At 39.4% G+C, this 24,395-nt stretch overlaps 2 long non-coding RNA genes across 2 annotated transcripts; one reads left to right on the forward strand and one right to left on the reverse strand.

Annotated features, from left to right (window-relative positions):
* Positions 1-8,435: 8,435 nt before the first annotated feature.
* LOC110909703 lies at positions 8,436-9,333 on the reverse strand. Its single transcript, XR_002575552.1, has 2 exons — positions 9,275-9,333; positions 8,436-8,742 (listed from the first exon to the last, which is right to left on the reverse strand). It is a non-coding gene; the product is annotated as an uncharacterized LOC110909703 (long non-coding RNA).
* An 11,233-nt stretch (positions 9,334-20,566) lies between these two features.
* LOC110909702 lies at positions 20,567-22,327 on the forward strand. The gene is made up of 3 exons (XR_002575551.1): positions 20,567-20,732; positions 21,246-21,312; positions 22,128-22,327. It is a non-coding gene; the product is annotated as an uncharacterized LOC110909702 (long non-coding RNA).
* Positions 22,328-24,395: the final 2,068 nt, after the last annotated feature.

Below are 24,395 nucleotides of genomic sequence, written 5' to 3' on the forward strand. Positions count from 1 at the left end.
TACTCTGCTACGGCATCAACACCAGGTTAGAACCGTGTCTTTATATGTATTCTTGATGTTGATATAGGATAGTTCTTGAATGATATTTACGAAGACAATGGGATTTGTTGAATCTGCATATTACGATAAGGCTTCTGTGTGAATTTGGTGGACACTTGATGCGTGATAATGCTCTTGTCTCGTGGAGGATGTGAATGTTGTATGTAATAGATTTTTGAATGAAACAGGGGATTTGTTGTTTGATGTTTCTCCGCTCATGTTGCTTGATTCATATTGGTATATTATTCATTCAAAAAAATATGAGAAAATAAATGAAGTAAACAATAAATCTCTGTTAATTGTTGAAATAATGATACTGGATTTACTATGAAAGTACAACTATGCAAGCTTAGTGTACAACCTGGTTAAGCATGTGATTGAATGTGTTGTTAACAATCTGATGTTGTTCTAGGATCCAGGTTAGACATTGTGGTTAGTGTGATTGTATGGTAACTGTGTATTCATTAGTGTATGGCCTTGATCGTGTATGGCTAGTTCATCGTTCATGTAAACTAGTGAACTATCACATACATACATATATAACATGCATGTTGTTAATCGATAAGTGTGAATCGATGTTAATATAATAATACCCATTGTATTATGATAATACCCACTAAAGGAGTGTGAATTGATATATAACATGCATCACTAAAGGACTTCAATGATTTGATATGATAATACCCACTGTATTGATGTTAGGAAATTTAAATGGCAATGAACTGATTGCTGTACAGGATAGGCATCTTGTTTTGGGTTTAATGTGCAAATCGGACCCCTACCCCTAGCTTAACAAATTGATCATGAGAATTTATCCGGGCCGAGGGAGTTAGAGGCTACAAGGCCTGTTACGTGGTAATGGGCTGCGTGGCTTTGAGCCTTCAGCCAAGCGCACTCCCTTTAATTTGTGTGTTATGTTAATTTGGGTCTTGACAAAGCGATTGGGTTTTTTTTTGGGTAGGTTGGTACTAGTAACAATATACGACAGATCTGTGATGTTAATACATAGTGATATATATATATATATGTATGTATGTTATGTGGGGTATGCATTAACTTTTGGGTCAACCACACCCAACTAGCATTAGGAAGCTTATGTTACCGTTTGTAAAAATTAAGTGGTAATATCATGATCTGTTTTAAAACACGTGTTACTTATATTATGTGCTATATGATTGAATACGAGTCTATACGACACTGTTTGGTATACGCCTAACTGGATACGATAATTATAATAGGACGTGATTGACTAAAGTGATTTAACAAGTGAAATACCTGCCGAGCAAACCAAGGTGAGTTCACACAACCAAGGCATGGGGTTCCCAGGGTGGGAATGGGATTTTGATGATTTATTCGTACATACTTAATTAATAGAACCTAATGATATGGTCCTCGGGTGAGGAAGAGAAATGATAAGATACGGCTAGACTAGTATACCGATTGAACTGATCATCGCATACACGCCAAGGGTTGGCCGCGATATTATGACTAATCATTCGCACACATGCCTTGGGAAGGCCGCGAACCATAGATACTAAAACTTCGCAAGTAATGCCAGGGTGGCCGCGATACAAATATACATAGTCTAGGATATTTGGGAGTATTTCCCCAAATCTTCGCATACATGCCGAGAGGGCCCGCGATGGAAACTAATACGATACATGACTAAACGAACGAACATAATACTACTCATACTATTACAGTTACTGAACTGTACATTGTGAACTCGCTCAACTAGTTGTTGACTCTCTGCTGCATGCCTTGCAGGACCTTAGGTACATATGGAGCTTGCACAAGGAGGAGCAGGTCGTTGTGGGCATGGATCGTGGATGCTTATTAAACGTTTATGACATTTCACACTTAATACCTATGTTTGGGTTTTTACATTTATGCTTCCGCTACACTTGATGATGTTGGTTTTGAAAACACCTTTCGTATTGTTGAATAACGATTACTACTTATGTACATGTTCAATATGATTGGTGGCTTGATCCTGGTCATGTCACGCTCCAAGCGGTGGTACTCCGCGTGTGGATTTTTGGGGGTGTGACACTGAGGGCGATGCTGTGTTTCAAGAATATGCAGAAAGCATTATCCGGGGACTAGGTCAGTACTTCCATACAGCAGAAGTCCCGGGATAATACCCTAGATATCACACAGTATAAAGACCTAGTATCTCAGAATAAGGGACCTTTCAAACAAGATTTCAGGGGTTACCTATATATCCAAGCAGTTTTGTTAACCCACAGAATAAGCAAGTTTGAAATTTAGGTTTATATCTCGTCACAATCTACTAAATGTATAAAAACCTACTAACACATCCACAGTAAGATTGATTATCACATTTTATCTATACAGTTCTTTAGCATGTTGAGACAGTCTACTGATGTACTATCATTTCCTCTTTTCACAACAAAACTCATTTTTGATTTTATCATGTTTTTGGCTTTTTCAAATTTTCTAATGTTTTTGGATTTTCTGAAATTTTCTACTCCCCCTAAAATGCAAACACATTAAAAAAATTGAAAACTAACGAGACTCTAGACCCACTTGAAAACATGAAATGTAAAACAAACTGTACAACACTTGACAACCGATATCAAATCGCATCAAATCGCCATTCTTTCGGTATAAACAATCAGAACTCCCCCTATCACCAAACTATTTTCCCATTCAGATCTCAAAACACTTAAGTTTGTTTTAATCAAAATGGTTTTTCCGGAAAATAAGTTTGGTTGATTTTATCACTTGTAGGTATATCAATAACGAGTTCGGGGATGTGGTTCATCATATTGTCTCTCAACATCTTGTAGGAAAATCCAAGTACAAATTAATGTCCTTGATTTACCATATGCAAGCAATGCACAATCAAATCTTCTAACCACTTGTATACAAACACAAACAAACCTATGTACTGTTTGTATGATTGACATTACCGTAGCAAATTTTCAAGAAAGATGTCGATACCTGCTCCTCTCTTACCAACCTGGGAGCTCCGGCAAGTCAGGTTTTAGTCAAAGAAAATATCCACCCAAGCCTGAACAGCCTTGGGTTTCACCGAGTCACCATCACTCGGTTTCTTACCTTTCCTCTTCTTCTCATAAAATTCTTTAACCCCTTTGACTTTTCGGTCAATCATCTTTCCAAAGATATGTTTTACCTTGGGGTTAAAGACCTTCTCAGCATCAAATTCCTGTTTGTCATTATAAAATTGATTAGAAATTTCAACTTTACCAATTTTCTTTTTATAATTTTCAGCCCAAAGTGATGGAAAATCCTCATCATTCACAATCGGAACTGATTTTTCATCTTTTAAAACAGCTTCACATTTTGAAACAATTTATGGCTCATCTGACTTTGTGGAGTCAGATTCATCGCCAGAAGATAGCTCCTCTGATTTTGACCTATCAGAATCATCGCTAGGGCTTTCAGCAACTTTCTTAACAATCCATTTCTGGTTGTCAGATTTTGCTCTCTTCTTATAAAACTTGTTTGAACATTCACCAATTTCAAATGTAGAATTTTTAAACAATTTTGTTCTATCAATTGGTGATTCAAACTCAATCACTTTCTCTTTGAATTTATGAGATACTCCCTGCTTTGATTGTATTGCCTTAGAACACTCTCTGGCAATATGTCCAACAGTGTTGCATTTAAAACAGGTTCTCGTGTCTTTTCTCTGCTCAACCATCTTCTTCATTTCATCTTTCTTCTTTGCAAGGAACTCATTGTTTGACTGCCTCCAGAAGTCTTTCTTTTCTTCTTCATCTGCTGACGTTCCTGAAACAAATGTCATTTTGGATTTAAAATCACGAACGTATTTTTCATTTTTCTGTTTTTCTGTTGGAGTAAAACCAAGACCTTTCTTTTTAAAATTACCGTTATGGTTTGATTTCTTTTGGAAACCAGAACCAGAACCGTAACTCTTTTTCTTGTTTAATCTTTGTTGTACTCTTGAGGTGTATTTTTTAGGTTTTGCATTAAGACATAAGTCTTTTATTTCAGAAATATTAATTTCTGTGAGTTTGAAAACCTTGTTTATCAGTTCAGTTTTGACACCTCTTATTGGAAATTCCTCATCAGAATATAATTTGTCAGAATCATTCAAAGTGTAAGCAACTTTAAACGGTTCATCATCCAAATTAGATTTTGATAATAGGAATTTTCTATCATAAACTATTTTGCCCTGTTTTCCTGTTTGACCCGGAGTACTTGACTCAGACTTTGACTCTGACGCGGACTCCGACTTTGACTCTTCTGTTTCATCGTTTTCTAGCACATGATCCGCCACTATCTTCATCAATTGAGATTGTTGATCAGTGTCAGATGATGTATAAACGACATCAATACTTTCTGGTAGATTGACTGACGACTACGACTCCCATTGTAAGTTTGTTGCCTTTTTGACTCTTTCATCATTTGGATTTCTAGCCAAATATCCATTTTCCAGAGGGGGTGGACACTTGTTGTAACTGACACCTTGTTTCTTACCAGATGGTGCCTTTTCAGTGTCTTTCTTCTTTTTGGTCTTTTTCACTGAGTCTTTTCTTCAACCTTCTCTTCAGAAACTTTCTTTTCTTCAGTTACTTCATTGTCTTCAAATGCCTTCAAGCTTTCAGCCATCGGATAAATCCTGTCAAAGACATAAGACGAACATGAGTAACTTTTCAATAAACGATTAACTCTTTCAGTTTCAATTCTCTGAAGTTCAAGTTTCTGTTCGAGATCAGGACACTTCTCAATATAGTTGTTTACAACTTTTTGCTTGACCATGAAAGCTCCCTGAAGTGTTTTCATTGCTGTAGCCTGCTCTTCACTAGTGTCGTTGTACATATTCATTGCCCTATTTAACACATCATATGATTCTTTCAATCTGTTCATGTTATGGATCAATGAACTGTTCTGTTTCTTTACAACTTCACAATTTTCACAAGTGATTGGACTCTTCTTTGTAATGGCTTCTTCATTAATCTCGAACTTTGGAGTTTCTTTCACTTTTCTTCTTACTACCGGTACTGTCTCATCATCGCTGCTAACCGGTGTTTTTACCTTTTTCTTTTTCTTCTTTGCCTTCTCATCTTCACTGTCGCTTTCTTCTAACATCTTCAAATGTTTTGCCATCTGCTTAGCATAGTACTCAGTATCATCATCACTTTCATCTTCAACTTTGGCAACAAAAGCTGTGTAAGCTGTATCTTGATCAGGAATGTAGTTATCCCAAGAGAAATTCTCCCAGCTAAAACCCTCGGGTAACTTTTCATCATCTTGATCAATTACCAATGCACTACCATCCTTTCTCTTCAAACAATCTTGATTACCCACACAAGCTCTCTTTCCAGAATCTTCAATTATAGGTCTTCCATGTGCCGTTTATGCTTGATGTTGATTCTGTTGAGATGGTTGTTGAGCAACTTGATGGTAGATGGCTTTTCGATAGTAATCATTATTGTTGTTGAAAGGATTCTGAGCTCCACTTGCTTCGCGGTTAGTGCATTCTCTCTTGAAGTGTCCTTTCTCCCTGCAACGAAAACAAGTGACTTTAGATTTGTCAAAACCTAAAGTAGAAACATTAGCCTCACGAAGATCATCTCTCCCCGTGATCTGCTTAAATTTCTCAGCTCTCCGTAACACGCTAGCCAAACACCACTTTATGTCCATTAGCTCCATCTCTTCAGCATCTATCTGGTCGTAATCTTCCTTTGTTAGCATTGGATTTCCGATACGACCTGCAACAAAACAACTGTAAGACTCTAAAACCATTCCTAATAAAGACATGTGGTTTTTAGCAACTTCCTCAGAATAATCTTGATCATTTTCAAGATTTAATACAATATTGCACTGAAGTTTCTTCCCATTTTTAGTTGTTGAAAAGTTTGGATCAAAAGATGGAAATGATGTGAAACTGGTTTTGCTGTTTGATCCTGATGATGAACTTCCAGAAGTATTCTTGGCATTGTAAGCAGTTTCTATTTTCGGAGATAGATTTGTAGATTTCTCATTCACTCCTGCTTTGTAATACAACCCAATATCCTGTTCACCATCGAAATCTTTCATTCGAACAATTTTTCGTTGTTCCATTTCCTGGGCTTCCAACTTTTCAATGAATTTGCTCAATGTTAACGTGCTAAAACCCTTTTTGTTCCTGAGCATCATCAGATATGTTCCCCAAGTTTCATGTGGTAAAGCATCTGCAAGTTTTTCAATTAACTCTTCATTGTCTTTGTTGATGCTTAACCTCTTCATGTTCACTAACAAGTTGCAATATCTCTCACTGATCTGTTTTGTACTCTCGTTCTTCAATCCTCTAAACAAATCAAACTCCTTTTTCAAAAGCGATTTTTTGTTCTTCACCATCTCCTGACTACCAACAAACTTTGAACGTAATGCTTTCCAGATAGAATATGAACTCCCGTTGTGTTGTAACAAGACCATAATATCTTCCTTCACAGCTTGTTGTAGCAGACTTAACATCATTTTTTCATTTTTATATTTCTTCTTGTCATCGGCACTCATGTCTTTTATCGCAACTTCCTCTTCATCATCATTTAACGGTCTAACATACTTTGTTTCCACACACTCCCATGCATCAAGATAGTTTGCTTGTACCCAGTTCTCGAAACGACCTTCCCATCCCTTATATTCTTCAATGTTCAAGAGCTTGGGTGGTTTTTGCATTGTTCCCGTTTCGTTTTCAAGCATTGTGGTTTGAGCAATAGTGATTGGGGTAACTGGAGTAGCGAATGCGTTATAAAATTCCTCGTCCATTTTCAGATTTTAACAATTTTCTCACAACAGTCCTTAAAAGAGAAACTTTGTGTTCTCAAAAGTAAAACTTATTTGATGTTCAAACGAGCGGAACCCTATTGTCAAACTTGTAGGATCGTGTTTCGACCCGAACGAGTCGTTCAGAGGAGTTTTGACCAAATACAGATGCGGAAAATAAGTATCTGACTTAGGAACAGCTAGCAAATCACTTTAAACACCTTTCTGTATTGATTTGACAACAATTACATCCGAATCTCAAACCGGCAGCACTTCGGTAAGAGTTACAAGGGACTGATATCTGGTTTCGCTCCACTGACCCTTTATATAGGGTTGGTGGTTTCGCTCCAAGGACATGTCCTTATGAGCGAAACCTCCAAGGTACACATAAGCGGAACTACATTGATCATATAAGCGAAACTACCTATATGTCCCTATGAGCGAAACCTATTACTAACACATATACAATCTCATATTTTCTCATAAAACGTGCCCTGATCTAACACTCTAAGACTAAGACTCGATCCAAGACGAAGTCGACAGATGTAGTGCACCAACACATTTCATCATCCTCGGTGTTAACGGCCACTTCGTGACCGCACCGCATACCATTCGTCATTCTCGGTGTTAACAATCACTTAGTGACCACACCGCATACATACCATTCGTCATTCTCGGTGTTAACGGACACTTAGTGACCACACCGCATACCATTCGTCATTCTCGGTGTTAACGGTCACTTCGTGACCACACCGCAAACCATTCATCATTCTCGGTGTTAACGGTCACTTCGTGACCACACCGCATACCTTTCGTCATCCTCGGTGTTAACGGCCACTTCGGGACCACACCGCATACCATTCATTATGGGGCATCATCTTTACCATCATCAGTGGTAGTATCATTAGTTGCTAAGATATGCAATGCTTTCCTATTATGGGAATTTAAAATTCCCTAAGGTTCCCTTTTACATTCATGTACCATACTTTTCATTGATTCGTAATCATGCACCAAACTTAGTTCAAATGATCCCTTTCTATCTTATACTACTTCCTAGAAGTTTATTAAGACCTTTAGACGCGTTTTATGGCATTCGGAAGCTCGGAATACATCAAACAAGACAAACAAAATAAATCAGAAAACTAAGTCCAGGGAGTGGCGTCGGCGACGGCCCTCCCTGGCGTCGGCGACGCATGCTCAAAAGTGGCGTCGGGCCACAAGATGCGTAGACAGCGTATTTGGGCGTCGGGTCTTTCTGAATCATCCATGGAGCGTCGTCGATGGGCCAATTGGGCGTCGGCAACGCTAAGTCGTCAGCCAAAACGCTGTTGTACTTGATTTTACCCATTCCGACCCGTTCCCAAGTCCCGTAACATCCGAACTTTCCCCGGGGCTTCCAGAATTACCATTTCCAGGCATTACCCCATACCAAAACTCCACATACCTTCCCTTAACCATTTCTCGATAAAATGAAACTTAGAAATCGTAATACTAAATTCGTACCTTAACCGCATCTTGGAGCGAACACACACCCCTTCTTGAGCTTTCGGTTTGAGTCCGAGCACCCTATCCCGTGCTCGAATCCCTCAAACCTCGGCTCTGATACCAACTTGTAACGCCCAAACCCGCCAAAGGATCAAAACAATACATTTTAATGATTTACATGCCAAGGATATATACTTTTACAAAAATACCCCTGCGAGTAGATCGAACCATGTATAAAACTTTGAAAATTCGTCTTACGGTTCGAATTCATATTCATGCAACCAAATTTACATCTACCATTAGCCTACTAGCAAAATAACATGAGTATAAAATTTTAACTTCAAAAACACTTTGAAATTCAAGTTTTGACCCGTTTGACACAATCTTGATATCGGAAGCGCATTCGGCCTTGTGGTGTGTTCGTTCCAAGTCGCCAACCTTAAGCATGAGATTTACCTACATCCATAACATAAACTTACATGTTAGTTCAGTTAAAACATATCACTAATACAACTTGCTTTTCTTCGTTATTTGACCCATTACCGGGTCATTACATCTTTACATCACATCATTCGAACTTCTTACATGACATTTCCGTTTAACGGATATTGCACCATCTTATTTTCATCATCATCAATCATCATATTTCATCCGACCCGTTCTCACGGATCATGCTTATTCTTACATCATCAATTTTCATACTTCACTAATTTGACTTATAAAAGTCAAAGATTAGTTAACTTAACTTCATGACAATTTCATCTTATTTCACCCGTTTAACTACGGGTCAATACATCATTAAGAACAACTTCATTCTCATACTTTTGACCCATTCGTGCGGGTCATCATTAGACCTTTTCCATTTTCTACTATCAATTCACATTAAGACATTTTACTATAAATTCCCGCATAAATCATTAAACGATTATCTACATAAGAACTAACATAAAATCTACATTCTACATAAGCGAAGTTCATATGAACTTACCGGAGTCGTGCGCTCCTATTGCCCTTGTTTGGCTTGATTCCCCGCCTTTCTTCGACCCTATAAGGTGCATCATATACGCGTTTAGCTTTCGCGTTATACATCACTTACGCACATTTACATCATTCGCCATAATGTTCATTACTCACATTTATATTCCATACCATTATTAGATCATCAATACTTCAATTCCTCATGTTCATACATAACCAATTCAGCTCAAGCATTTCATCGAACACCTTATGTGCGTACTACTTAACTAGCACAATGTACAAGCATATTAAGCACATTCCTACCAAGTCTTTCTAAAATCATGGCAATACATCATAAACACATAAATTCTTCAAATATTCAGATTTATTTAACATCGATAAGCATAATTCAAGTTCATATATCATACTACATCTATCACTACTTCAAGATCATCATAAATTTCATGTGGGTTTCATATATAAATGGGTTTACATGAAAACCATCAATATAATCCGAAATTCATACTTCATTCAAGTCTTATGGACTAATTGTAACCTCCTACCATCAATATTTTTACATGCATTCACGGATTATCAAAAGACCCATTTCATCATACATCAAATTTCTCAAAATTTCAACATACCTTTGATTAAGAACACTAAATTGAGCTTAGAAAAAGCTTCTTGCACAAAAATCACAACTTAATGCATTGTAATTTGGGGCAGATTGTGTTGGATTGAAACTTTAGGGAAGAACCCTTCCCCTCTATCAAACTCACGACCAAACACCCTCTAATCTAATCCCCAAATCTGCATTTTGTTCGTTTTTTGTTAAATTTCTTTCCTTTTGACAAGATTACCCCCTTATCTTTCATAAACATTTCATTTAGTGACCACACACTAACTTGGTTCCACTTATTACTTACACATTACTTTACTTTCACTTAACATGATTTATATTTTACCATTTTCTTTTTAAATGCATCATCCTTAAAATATATCATATTATAACATTTAAAATTTTGGGGTGTTACATTTATAGAAATCGTCGTAAAAAATTTAGGGTGTGCTTAACTTCCAGGTATGATAAATACATATAACTTTTTTAATAGTGTCATCGCTCCAACTAACATAGGTCCGCCAATGGTCGCACCGTACATCCTTATACTCTGTATTTTTGCGGAAAAAAAGCTTGTGTATATTTTTAGGATTTAAATTTATAACCCTCTTGTTTGACGGGACATGTTAGCCTGACGTGTACTCCATGTGGTCTTTCGTCTGTCATACCTATGTAGCATTTTCTGCCATTCATGATACCCCATTGCATTTTGTTTACTTTGTTTTTTTTAGAATAAATTCACACACCCACTAAACCTACACTTAAATATTACACCAATGTTGAGTACGCAACACAATTTGTGAGGGCAACCAACACCACCTTACCATGCTCTTTGATACACCCTTTTCAGCTTGTATTGTTTATTCGTTGCCAAACGAGACCTTGATCAACCAGTAGCATTAGGAGTAAGACTTTGAAGAGAACATTGAACTTCAAGACCGCCTTGGTATGCTAGGCAATTTTCAACCTCAAGACCAAGATGATAAATGGAGATGGCTGGGTAATAATGGTGAGGTTTTTTTGGTTTCAGCCATCAAAGACCTTTTGTTTGAAGCCTCCAACTCAAACTCTTGACCGGAACAAATGGGTTCCCAAAAAAGTCATTATCTTTGCTTGGATAGCCAACTGAAATGCTCTCTTTGCTAAGACGGGGATGAATCTTGCGACCACCTACTAAATGAGTGTGTGTTTGCCACTCAGCTTGGTGCAAAGTTTCGTCCAATTTTGTGTTTTCGGTCCCGGAATGTGCATAAGACATTCAATTTGTGCAAAATCAAACGTGACATTATGTATTGAGTCATTCTACCTGCTTGTTGGATCATATGGAAGGTGAGGAATGAGCGGGTTTTTTCGCGGGGAGTCTCGAACGTTGCCAAAGCGGTTGAAGACATAAAATTATAAGCTTCCTTTGAATTTAGAATAGATTGCCAAGTGGGTAAAATGCCCGTTGTAATGTTTCGTGTTTTTTCGTTGTTCGTTCTTAGCGCCTTGCTAATTTTTCTATTGAAAGTAGCCATTAAAAAAATCCTTTAAGAATGTGCTAAGGCCATGTGTAGTCATAAAGCCCCTTTAGGGGCATTATGCGACAAGTGGCACGCCACGTCATACAGGGGCTTTATGGGGCGTTATATTATCAGAGCGTGTAGTCATAAAGCCACTACCCATCATTACCAAATCATTAATTTTTAACTTTATTAATTATTTAAAAAACACTTTTGATTTAAAAAAATAGAAAAAACAACAAACAAATCAATGTGAGCAAATCAAATCAACACTAGTATTAAACACCCCCGCGTTGCGGCGGGGCGAGCACTAATGCCACACTACTGTCAGCGACCACCGACACTGAAGTTGCGGTGTTAATGCAAAGAAATTAAACCGAAACGTAAAACATAGAATAAAATAACTAAGTTGATCTAGGACTCGCGCGTTACGATGAACCCACATCTATTTTTTCCCGTTTGACAGGTTCATCGTAATCTATATATAATATATATCATTACCATTATACAAACCATAATGCATACATTACAACAACCATTGCATCAATATGTTGCAAATCATATTTATACAAGATTTTGGCTAAATTAATTAGATTATTATAAATAATAATAATTTACAAATAAAGCAACACAACTTTGAATGGATCAAACCGATTGAATATGGTAAGATAATGAAACCATTATTTGATTAGGGTACAACCACTTAAGCACAATTTACAACCATAAATGCATACAAAACATATTGAATTTGGTAAGGTAATGAAACCATTATTATTTGATTAAGGTACAAGTATTTAAGCACAACTTACAACCAAAGATGCACACAAATGTTTCAAATTAATAGTATATAAATGTGGAAACACCAAATCAAAATCAAAGATCAGATCCATGTTTCCCACCCACCGCCTAAAATGTAAAAACTCGAAATTTTGAGTCCAATAATGTATTGACACGTGTCTTGAGTCTACACGTGGCATTTAATGTTTAATAAAGGACTAATATTGACAAACCTTGAAAGTATGTAAATTCGAGGGTTATAAATGTCAAACAAGGGTAAGTATACTGTATAGTAACCCTAAAAGATGCTCGTACCTTCAAACGAATAAATCATGGATCGTACGGAAGCGAAACGCGGAAGAAAGTGAGAGATTACAAGCTGCGAGGGGTTAACTGTGTCAACATGTTTAATTATACCTCTGAGTGACCCCTTGACATACCCGAAGCCTTGTAACAGTAAAATACGCTCACTAGAATATAATATATAAATTCCGCGAAGTTCTGTTTTAAAACGAGAAACTTATGACCAAATTCGTACGAGAGGGGTTAAAAGCGTCAACTATATAAATTAAGGCTTTTCGGATAATAAGTAAACTATCCGGGGGCTTAATAACACGGGTAAATAACGCGAGGTCCTTAATTGTAATTAACCGAGGGCCATATCGCAAAGTTACCCCTTCAAACCCGAAAGGTCAGGGTATTAATTACCAAAGATTTTAGTAATCATTGTAAAAAGATTTAAAAAGATTGTTTCTTAACCCCTTACGGACCGTAAAGGTCATGCCTTACGGACCGTAAGGGAGTGAATGATTAACTGAGATCCGCCACAGGCTTACGGACCGCAAGGCCTAAGCCATACGGTCCGTAAGCGATGCCCAGCGACAGAAAGTTGGCTGTTGGCTGTTTAAAGCGGTAAAACAATTAAGGATGGGTTTCCCAGAGGCATGGGCGCCCCCTACTCGACCCATAACACCTAGAGACACATGCCATTCATCCATGATCACTTGTAGGCTATTGTGTAATGATCTAAGAGCCATTTGAACACTATAAATAGACACATTGTGTGCATATGTTCACCACACCTCAAACACACTCTTCTGATCATACTTGGAGCTCTCAAAGCTTTCTCTTAGCATCCTATTTCGTGTCAAGCTTCTGTAAGTCATTCAAATCCTTTGTGGTTAAGTTTTTCCTAGTTTAATAGCTAAAAATCAAACCGTCGTAACTACGGTTTGACTTCAAGATAAATCCTTAATGGCTCAGTCGCTTGTCGAATCAAAAGTGGTTATGTGTTGGTATTTATGTGGGTAATAAACCTCTGAAAGGGTTCCCCATGATCACCACTCTAACTAGTTCAAATGTCGAGTCAAACGTGTACTTAAAAAGTCAACAGAAAGCTATTTTTGCGATTTATGCATAATCTGTAATATAAACGATATGCAACCTGTTTAGACACTCATAAAACATGATAATAAATATATAAACTTGTTTACGCTCGTTTGATTCGGCCATTTGCTATATAGACCCGGTTCGGAACCGAATGTCGCAAAAGTTTGACTTTTGCTTTGACTTCAGTTCTGACCCGTTTTAGTGCAATATAGATATGCCTTAGGACTCTCTTAGGACCAGGTTACATGATGGCATAAGCCTCTGTGACCGGTTCGATGTTGTCCGAGTCTTTTACGCGTTTCCGTTAATTACTTAAAAAGTTGACCGTAACGCCCTTTTTAAAATAAAACGAGTATTTCGGATACGTGAAAGGACCATGACTATGCTTACCAAATGCTAAGGATGTCCTTAAAGTTTCACGTCAATCTGAGGTCTAGAATAGGAGTTATGCTAAAAAGCGCAATTAAAGTAAACTTTAGTAATAAACGGTGCAATTAGCATAACGACTACCTAAACCAAGATTTGGTCACCAAAACTTTTACCCACTGTAATAAAATAATATTTTGGGATTTTTAAAGATTTTTAATAAATTTTAACCTGCTCATAACCTGCGGTTATGGCTACGGTTCGGTAAATACCGAATATGCCCTTTTCGGCCAAAACTTGAGTTCTACAAGGTCTTTTGACCCGATTCCAGTTGCTACTGATTTTAAATAATAAATAAGATATTTTAGACTTGTTAAACTGATCGGGAAACTCAAGTTTCCTGTAGAACTCAGAAACCCCTTTCAAAGTCTTTAAAATGACCGGAAAACCCCTACGGGGCGTATAATGAACTAAAACTCGTTACGGGCATTATGGAAGGTATCCTACTGATACCGCAACCTCTTTAAAGTATATTGACTTAGGAAAACAGTGTAGGACTCCTACGGTTACCCGTTGCGCCTATTGCGCGCACGGTTCGGCTTATGTAACTAGTTTACATAAATTAGCCGATACGGGTCAAACCATATCATTTTGACCCCAAAACCCAGAGTGTGAATATTAAACCCATATAAAACAAGTCTCCGAACTTGTTGGGTCAGAATCACACTCCATTCTCGGTTTTCTCCTTTCACGCGATTAAACCGTATCTATCCTTCGAAACTAACCGGTCCAGGCTACGGCTAATATAAAGACCTGTTAGGATTCTAATAGGTTAATTTAAACCTTCGTTCCAGAATAAGGAGCCCCAGTAAAAGATACCTGTGATTTAACTGATTAAGGAATATACATTGCAAAGGTAAATACTTTTAACTTAATTTCCCTTATACGGGCTTGGGTTACGGTATATAAAATACCGCTTGATTGAGCATCAAATAATTCCATCGCTTAGGTGGTTAATTGAATAGTTTGATCGGCTCATTTAAACAGTCTTGTTACTTAAAAGCCTTTGGGGGGTTAATGACCATGTCCCGGATATCCTTGGCATCATTTTACGAAATGGCCACGACCTCGACACCCGGGTGTAGGCGTACACCCGGTATGATGTCTATACTATTAAAAGACGTAGCCGATGGTTTACCCACCTCGGTTTTACGCAAATGTGGTGTGTCTATTGATCTTTAACCCGGCACGATCCGGGCTACTGAACGCAAAGAAGGAACATGTAATTCGTTCACAAGATTATAATATTAAATAATTTTCCCAAGTTAAACAAACATGTTTATGCCTCGTGCATCTAAACCAATTTTCAATCATTTACAAAATGAGTCAGTTGATCGTATTTACCAGTGTAAACTGACGTATTTTCCCAAAAAGATTAAGTGCAGGTACTACACGTAATTGGCTGGCATTAGCTCCATAGCATCATTAAGAAGTCTCGCAAGCTTGATGTCTTATCTGTTGAACGACATTTTATTTTATTTTGATCCATCCTGTGGATACTATTCAACTACTTGTGATACATTTGATATTACAGTAAATGGTTGAATTATATTTATCTTTATTGCTTCCGCTGTGCATTTAAATATTGTGGTTTGACTATATTGTTGCCAACTACGTCACGGTAATCCCCCACCGGGCCCACCGGTGATACACGTGGAAATCGGGGTGTGACAGGTTGGTATCACAACCAACATTGAGTGAACTAAACACTATCCTAATGTGTTTAATCTCAGTGACACAATTGCACATACTTGAGTCTAGACAAGAACATAGGACAAATTCAAATTGTTATTCCAACTTTGTCTTTTTCTTCTATTATTGGTATTTAAAGTTTTATAAAGCAGGAAATATGCCGCCAGTGATTTTCCGAGGAAGAGGAAGGGGAAGAAGAGGCAGAGGAGAGATCGTTACTCATCACGATCACGAAGCCGGGCCATCAAATACGCGAGCTCCTTCGACCACAAGGAGCGAAGAACCGCAGAGGCGAAGAGACCTTTATGAACCTGCGAGGCATTCCACCTCGCACAGCTCGACGCCATCATACCGGCACTCATTCGGGCCAAATTCCGAGAATGATCCCGACAACCCGCAACCCTCCTTCATACCTCTACAACGTTCGGTATCGCACCGAAATTTTGACGACCCTACTCCATACTTCAGAGGTCAGTTTAATCCAGCTGACTACATCCAGGAACCTTCAGGCTTTGTTCCGTTAGGGCCCCAAGATCATTTCTCCGAAGATCATATGGATGAGGATACTGATCCGACAGAACCTGCTCGTGGTACGCCCACGCACCCAATAGAAGTCTCTGATGGGTCATCCTTCCATGGCACACCCTATCAGGGACCAGATAGCTTTCAGGCGTTGTTTGACCGACATGAGTGGTACTACACACCACCTCAGCAGACATCACAACAACCGCGACATTCGCAAGATCCTTCCGAGGATTCACGCTTCGTGGCAGTTACGCCACCACCTCCGCCACCGGTACAACCAGTAATGCCTGATCCGCCAAGGCGTAGGAGGACAAATGCTCGTATGTCCACACGAGGAGGAGGGGATTTCCACTTCAGCACCCCTCGACACTCTAGTAGTAGCCACTACCCGCCGCTACAAGAAGAAGGACCTTCAAGTCCTGTACAGGAGGCGAACTCCGCACCAGCTGCACCAAATTCGCCACCATTTGGGTATGACCAACCCATACCTGCTTACACGGGTCCAACGGCTTACAACCCGTTCGAACCGTCATCACAAGCGCATTACAACTACAATTATGAGCGCGACCCATATGTGGTGTCGGCTAGGTATAATGCACGATACCCCGACGGAGCTCATGGGAACATGGGAGCACCGGACTACTCAGCTCATGGGTATCCAGCACCTCCCAGACCTCCAGTTCCGCAACAGGCGCCACAACCACGTTTCTCTCCTCCAGAACAAGAAGAAATACTCCACCGTTTGAGCCGTGTGGAAAGAGACTTCGAGGAAGAACGTAAGAGCCACCGAGGATTCCTCAAGGGCTTAGCGAACCTACTAAAGGGCAAGAAGAAGAAACGTGACCATTAGTCCTTATGTACGTACTAATGTAATGTTTATTTTAAAAGAAGTCCCTGCGTGGACATTTATCGTATTTCAGTCCCTACGTGGACTTATCCTTTAGTCCTTGCATGGACACTTATCTTATATTAGTCCCTGCGTAGACTTGTCTCTTGTTTTAAACCTCTATGTAGGTATGTACTATTTAAAAGTCCCGTTTAGGGCGGTATGTAATCGTATTAAAATTATGGAATGTTATATTACGATTTTCATTTTGTTATCACTATATATGAAATAAATCAAAATCATTCCTTTTAATTTGATCTGCCTAAATAAAGAATCTTCAGAGTGAAACCTAGCCAGGTGTCTTTTAAGATCCGGCCAAGATGGTAAGACCTAATTGAAAAGATTCTGATTCCCTGTTAACCTCTGTAAACATGTTAACAAATCATGACAGATGTGATTCGTTAAAGTCACACACGTCATTCTTATGCAAGAATCCTTTAAAGGATTCCAAAGCCCAAATAAATGATATAATCAATCATGGGTTAAATCATCAATAAAGATGATCACTTGTTAAACATCCATTAGAGATGTAGTGCCTAAGGGCCGAATTATCAAACATCCGTTAGTGATGTAGTGCCTAAGGGCCATAATTGTTGTCATAATAAGACAAAAGACAGTGGTGGTCTATGACTCCCTGTCAGAAGGAGTAAAAGAACTATGGTTCAAACCTTCATACCGTGATTCTCTGAAATCTCGGCTAATATTATAATAACGTCCTCGTGACTAGGCTTTTATGCCACTAGCAATGTTAATTGTGATTAGGATAAGTATGTTCAAATCCTAAATGTAAAGTGAGTAACAACTTAACCAGATATGGTCTTCAATACCATGGTTAATGAATTGCCATAAAAGACAATTCAATGATAAACTCCTAAATAGAATTTTCGTTATCTTCTGCAGCAGATACAAGCTACTATGGCAAATCCCAATGAAGGAAGTAGTCATACAAATGAAGATGAGTATGATAATGCCCAAATAAATTTAACGGGCACTCAACTCAAGGCTCTTGTCGACAATGCTGTGCAAACAGCTCTGGATCGGCAATATACAGAATCCCGAAGCAGAACAGTTTCCAAGCCACCATCAAAGCCAAAGACACACTCAAAAACCCACAGTAAACCACTATCCAAACCAAAGAAGGACGACGATAACCATTCATCCAAGCCCAAGAAAGACGACGACAACCACTCGTCAAACGAGAATAGTGTTCGTCGCGAGAGGGAGTGTACCGATGCTTCCAGGGCCAGGGGCTGCACATACAAGTACTTCGTATCTTGTAAACCCCGAGACTTTACGGGGGAGAAGGGTGCTGTCGAATGTATGACATGGTTGGACGAGATGGACACAGTGGTGGACATCAGTGGCTGCGCTGAAAGGGATGTTGTGAAGTTTGTGTCACAGTCATTTAAGGGCGAGGCCCTAGCTTGGTGGAGGGCGCTGGTTCAGGCCTCAGGAAAAACTGTGCTTTACAGCATGACGTGGGAGGAATTCGTTTCTCTCATCAGGGAGAATTACTGCCCTCAGCATGAGGTAGAGAAGATAGAGTCCGATTTTGTGTCATTGGTGATGACAAATCTGGACTGCCAGGCCTACTTGACGAGCTTCAATACGATGTCTCGCTTGGTTCCTTATCTAGTCACCCCGGAACCAAGGAGGATTGCTCGTTTTATCGGGGGGTTAGAACCCGCGATAAAGGCTAGTGTGAAGGCCTCTCGGCCAACGACCTTCAGGTCCGTGACTGACCTCTCTTTGTCCCTCACGATGGACGCGGTCCGACTGAGATCGCAGAGGAACAAGGAGGCTGAAAAGAGGAAGCGTGAGGATGATACCTCGCGGAGGTCAGGAAAGAAACACCGTGGAAACGGTGATGGCAAGAGAGGGGGCGAGTCGAGAAAAGATGGGCAACAATCGGGAGAGAAGCCCAAATGCAAGAACTGCCAGAAATTCCACTTCGGGAAGTGCAGGCTTGGGTCGAACTCACAGTCGCAGTAAAAAACGTATGCTTGTGGACTGTGCAAGTCCAAAGACCACAAAACTGTGGACTGTAAGAAGATCAAGGACGCAACCTGCTACAACTGTAGTGAGAAGGGGCACATCAGGAGCAACTGCCCCAAGCTCGCCAAGAAGACCGAGGAAACCAAAAAGAATAACGCCAGAGTCTTCAAAATGGATGTGAAGGAAGCCCTGCATGACGACAACGTAATAACAGGTACTTTTCTCGTGAATAATATTTTTGCAAGAGTACTGTTCGATTCAGGTGCTGATAAATCCTTCATAGACCAAAAATTTTGCAAACAATTGGATATGCCTGTCAAAACCCTAAATGTAAAATACGAGGTAGAGCTAGCAGACGGCACTGTAGAAACCGTCTCCACTATATTAGATGGATGTATTATATCCATTAAGGACCATTCTTTTCCGCTATCTCTACTTCCCTTTAATCTAGCTGGTTTTGACATCGTTCTGGGCATGGACTGGTTAGCGCATAACCAGGCCCAGATAGTCTGCAATAGAAAACAAATTGTGCTAAAGACCCCGACTGGCGAGTCGCTCACCATTCGAGGGGATACGCAGTATGGGTTGCCCGAGAACGTATCTATGCTCAAAGCTTCAAGGTGCTTAAAAAGAGGTTGTGTCATCTACATGGCACAAGTGATTATTGAAGAATCCAAAGCAAGGATAGAAGACATTCCTGTCATTTCGGAGTATCCAGAAGTTTTCCCTGAAGACCTACCTGGGTTGCCACCAGATAGGCAGGTGGAATTCAGGATAGATATCATTCCTGGAGCAGCTCCCATTGCTAGAGCACCCCACAGGCTAGCACCGACTGAAATGAAGGAATTGAGAACCCAGCTGGATGAACTGTTAGAAAAAGGATTCATCAAGCCTAGTTCGTCTCCCTGGGGAGCACCTGTCCTGTTTGTGAAGAAAAAGGACGGATCGATGCGTCTGTGCATCGATTATCGTGAACTCAATAAAGTCACGATAAAGAGTAGGTACCCATTGCCAAGGATCGACGACTTGTTTGATCAATTGCAAGGGGCTAGCTATTTCTAAAAGATCGACTTGAGGTCGGGCTACCATCAGTTGAAGGTCAGAGATGAAGACGTACACAAAACAGCATTTAGGACTCGTTACGGTCACTACGAGTTCCTAGTGATGCCTTTTGGGCTCACAAATGCACCGGCTGCGTTCATGGATCTCATGAATCGCGTCTGTAAGCCGTACTTGGACAAATTTGTCATCGTATTCATCGATGACATCTTTATCTATTCAAGGAATAAAGCCGACCATGTGTAACACCCCGAAAATATAAATCTTTATATAAGAATATAAGGATTTCATAAACAAGAAATAAACATGTAGAAACCTTAATCTAGTTAAAGTTTACAAGTCTTGAAAATAACTTACACTTAGTTAAAACTCTAGTATTTAAAAAGAAATGGTAGTTAAGGGACTAATCTTGCCAAGAATCAAAAGTTTAGTTTTAATTGTAACAAAACTAAACCAAACACACCAAATTGGTGTGTCTGGTCGACAGAAACAAGAGAAGGGGCGACCCCCATTGTTCCAAAACCCTAAAGTCACAATTTCTTGCAATTGGAGGCTCAAATCATAACCAAAACGAAATCCAAGCTTAGAATTGTGTTCCTCATCGCAAGAGGATTAAGAGGTATGTAAAATTTTGTGAGAATTCACTACTTGAAATTCTCATGAATCTAAGCAAATTTGAAATTTGTTGATGCATGATAGTAAATTAGTTAGATTAATGATGATATAGTGTCTAGGAGTAAAACCTAGACAACTACATGTGAATTTATGCCCAAATTCAGGAAATTCCATGAATCCATGGAAGCTAGGTTATGGGTTTTATAAGATGATGATGAACACTAGGATTTGAATGATAATTCTAGTTTAAATTTCATTATAGGAAGTAATTCCTGTGATATTGATGCTAAGATGTGTGCAATGTTTACTAATTAAAGTGAAATTTGAGGTTTAATTGCAAGTCATGAACTTGGAAATGATGGTAGGAAAATCTGACCCGTTAGGTGTTTGTTGAAATGCCTAAGTGAGGGTTTTTATGCTAAATTTGATGAAAACGCAGAATTTGACCATGTCTTATAAATGATGTGATTATGGTCGTGAAAAGAATTCTAAACAAGTTAAAAACTGAATTTATTAGGCAAAGAGTCCGGATCATCAAGCGGACAAGCCGGAGGGAATTCACGGGGAAAAGGCGCGCTTTAAAGGTATGAAATTTACCGTTTCATTACATTACACTTGATATTATGTTTATCTCATTATTCAAACACGATGCCCGAGAGTTACCCCTATGATATGAACTCGGCCAAGACTTTTAAACAAGTAATAAACATGGTAGTTGGGCGTCCGTAAGGTGCCTTATTTAGTACCCAAACGGGTCAAAACAAGTTTTGGTATCTAGCATGAAGTTAGATGTCATAATATGAAGCACGGTTAAAATTAATGTATGAGTTGCACGTTGGTTGCGTTAAACTTGTTGCGAAGATTAAACTTTTCATACAGGAGTTAAGGATCCGAATTTGGTAAGCATGTTTAAGTTGTATAGCTGAAAAACATGAAATCCTGAACTGGCAGCTGATGCACGGTCATGCATCCAATGGCACGACCGTGCAGTCCCTACGACGTGGGGGCACTGGCAGTGCACCAGCCAGTGCACTGGTTTGCTCGGAAACGCACGACCGTGCGATTAGGTGCACGACCGTGCACCACTGTGCGTCGGCCAGCTTCGCGTAGGCAGGAAGATAAGGCGTCGGGCAAAACGGGTAAAAGCAAGGGGCGTCGGCGACGGCCATAGGGGCGTCGGCGACGGCCCCTAAAAATGTTAAATTGCTGCTGAATCATATTTGTTGTCCGAAACGCTAAAACTTGCGAAATTTTTAACCGTTTACCCGTTTAACCTCCCGTTTCTTCCTACTTGCTTGTAATTTCGTAATCCTCGATTTCTCTAGGTGGTTTTAACACACCTCTTCATTTATTTCATTGGTCAAGGACCATAATACTAACATAGGGTTAAAATCCTCAGTTTTTCAGGTTTTCTAGTAGATGGGTGATGATCAGGCAGGAGCAACTGAACCGAACACTCTATCAAACGCTTCCGCACATGATCTTATGTTTTAAAAACCATGTAAACTATTGTAGTTAATGTCTTGGTACTGATTATGTAAGAATTGTACATGTTTGTGGTGTCTAGTTTGGATTAAAATGGTGAAACTTTTTGTTAAATCAATATTTTGACATTAAATGCAAGGTATTTATGTATATAAATCTGGTTTTATAAGCTGGGTCTTACAAGTTGGTAATCAGAGCTCAAGGTTGCCAATAAGTGTTCAGTTCAAGCTTGATCAAGCATCCGGTAAGAGTTAACCGTTTAAGTAGAAATTAGAGAATATAGAAATAAATCATGAACAAATATGCATGAAAAGAGTGTGTAAACACACTCAAATACAAGAAAAGCATGAAACAAGAACAATAGAACCAAGAGTGTGTAAACACACTCAAACACAAGAAAGGCATGAAACAAGAATGATGGAGTCAAGTTGTGAACTTGATCGAATCAAAGCAAGAGTGATTAAATCAAGTTGTGAACTTGATCGAATCAAAGCAAGAGTGATTAAATCAAGTTGTGAACTTGATTGAATCAAACAAGTAAAACATGTGTTATAAATGGAATGTTTAACAACTTATGTAAACATTTCAGAAACAGAGATGGCAGATAAAGGTAATGACGATGCGGTGCCAAGAATCACCGAGCAAATGAGGGAAATGATTGCCGAAGAAGTTGGAAAGGCGATCGAAAACAGTTTGTCAAACTTCATTGATAAAATTCAAAACACGGTTTTATCAGTGGTAGAAGAAAGAATCAAGAAGCTGGAAGATAATTCAAATCTAGCAAAGGAAAAATCCGGGGAACGAAAACCTTGTTCATACAAGGAATTCATAGCTTGTAAACCGCCTATCTATAATGGGGAAGTTGATCCAATCGTGTGTCAGCGATGGATAGGCGATATCGAGGGAGTGTTCGAGAGAACACATTGTGATGAAAATGACTACGTAGCTTATGGTACGGGTCAATTAAGAGGTCAAGCGAAGGATTGGTGGGATAACAAGAAGAAAGAGATTGGAAACGAAGCGGCTAAGGCCATGACGTGGGAGGAGTTTAAGACGCCGTTTCTTAAACACCACAGTCCCAAAGCGGTTATAAACAAGATCAAGGAAGAGTTCATGCAACTCAGACACAAAGGTGAATCCATAGACAAGATCACGGGGATGTTTATGGATAAGATGAAGTTCTGTGATGATTTGATAACAAATGAAGAGCAAAAGGTCTATTACTACCATAACATGCTAAGCGCGGAATATAGGGAGTTCATAACCCCTTCAAAGTACGAGACCCTTACCGAGATTGTCAATGCCGCTCGGGAAAGGGAGATCGAGCTGAAAAAGAGTATTGAGCGGGGTGAACAAAGGGCACAAGACGTAAATCCAAGCCCTACCAAGAAAGCAAGAACGAATGAAACAACAAAGAAATCAGACGCAAAGAGCGGTACGCCAAGTTGCAAAATCTGCGGCAAGAATCACAAAGGTGAATGTCGCTTCAAGGATAAGCCATGTCCTATATGTCGAAAAACGGGACATATGGCTATATCATGCCCGGAAAAAGTGACCGTTTGTTATAACTGTTACCGAACGGGTCACAAAAGATCAGAGTGCCCAGAATTGGCGGGAAAGAATGAAGGGCAAGATTCAAAAGGTGAAGCCGCAAAAGCCAAAGCAAGATCCTTTCAATTGACCGCTGCTGAAGCAAAGGTCGAACCTGACGTGGTCTCAGGTATATTCACTATAAATTCAATTCCCGCACGTGTGTTATTTGATACTGGTGCGAATAAATCCTTTGTTTCATATGGGTTTATTCGACACCCCTCATTTGTTCTAACAAAATTGCCTATGCCTTTAGAGGTAGAGATAGGTAATAATAAAAGCTTTATTGTCTGTGATGTATGTAAAAACTGCACGATGAATATTGATGACGAGGAATATGCAATAGACTTGATCCCGATGTCGATGGGAGAATTCCAAGTGGTAGTGGGAATGGATTGGCTATCCCGTTACCACGCAAAAGTGGTTTGTTTCCGAAAGGAAATAAAACTAACTTCTCCTAGCGGAAAGCAAGTTACAATATATGGAGAAAAGGGAGGTAACCCGGTGATATGCTCAATGCTAGAAGCTCGCAAACTCATGAAACATGGATGCAAGGCCTTTATGGTATATGCGAGCGAAACGGAAAAGGAAC

This window comes from Helianthus annuus, chromosome 15 (genome assembly GCF_002127325.2).
Source record: "Helianthus annuus cultivar XRQ/B chromosome 15, HanXRQr2.0-SUNRISE, whole genome shotgun sequence".
Taxonomy (NCBI): domain Eukaryota; kingdom Viridiplantae; phylum Streptophyta; class Magnoliopsida; order Asterales; family Asteraceae; genus Helianthus; species Helianthus annuus.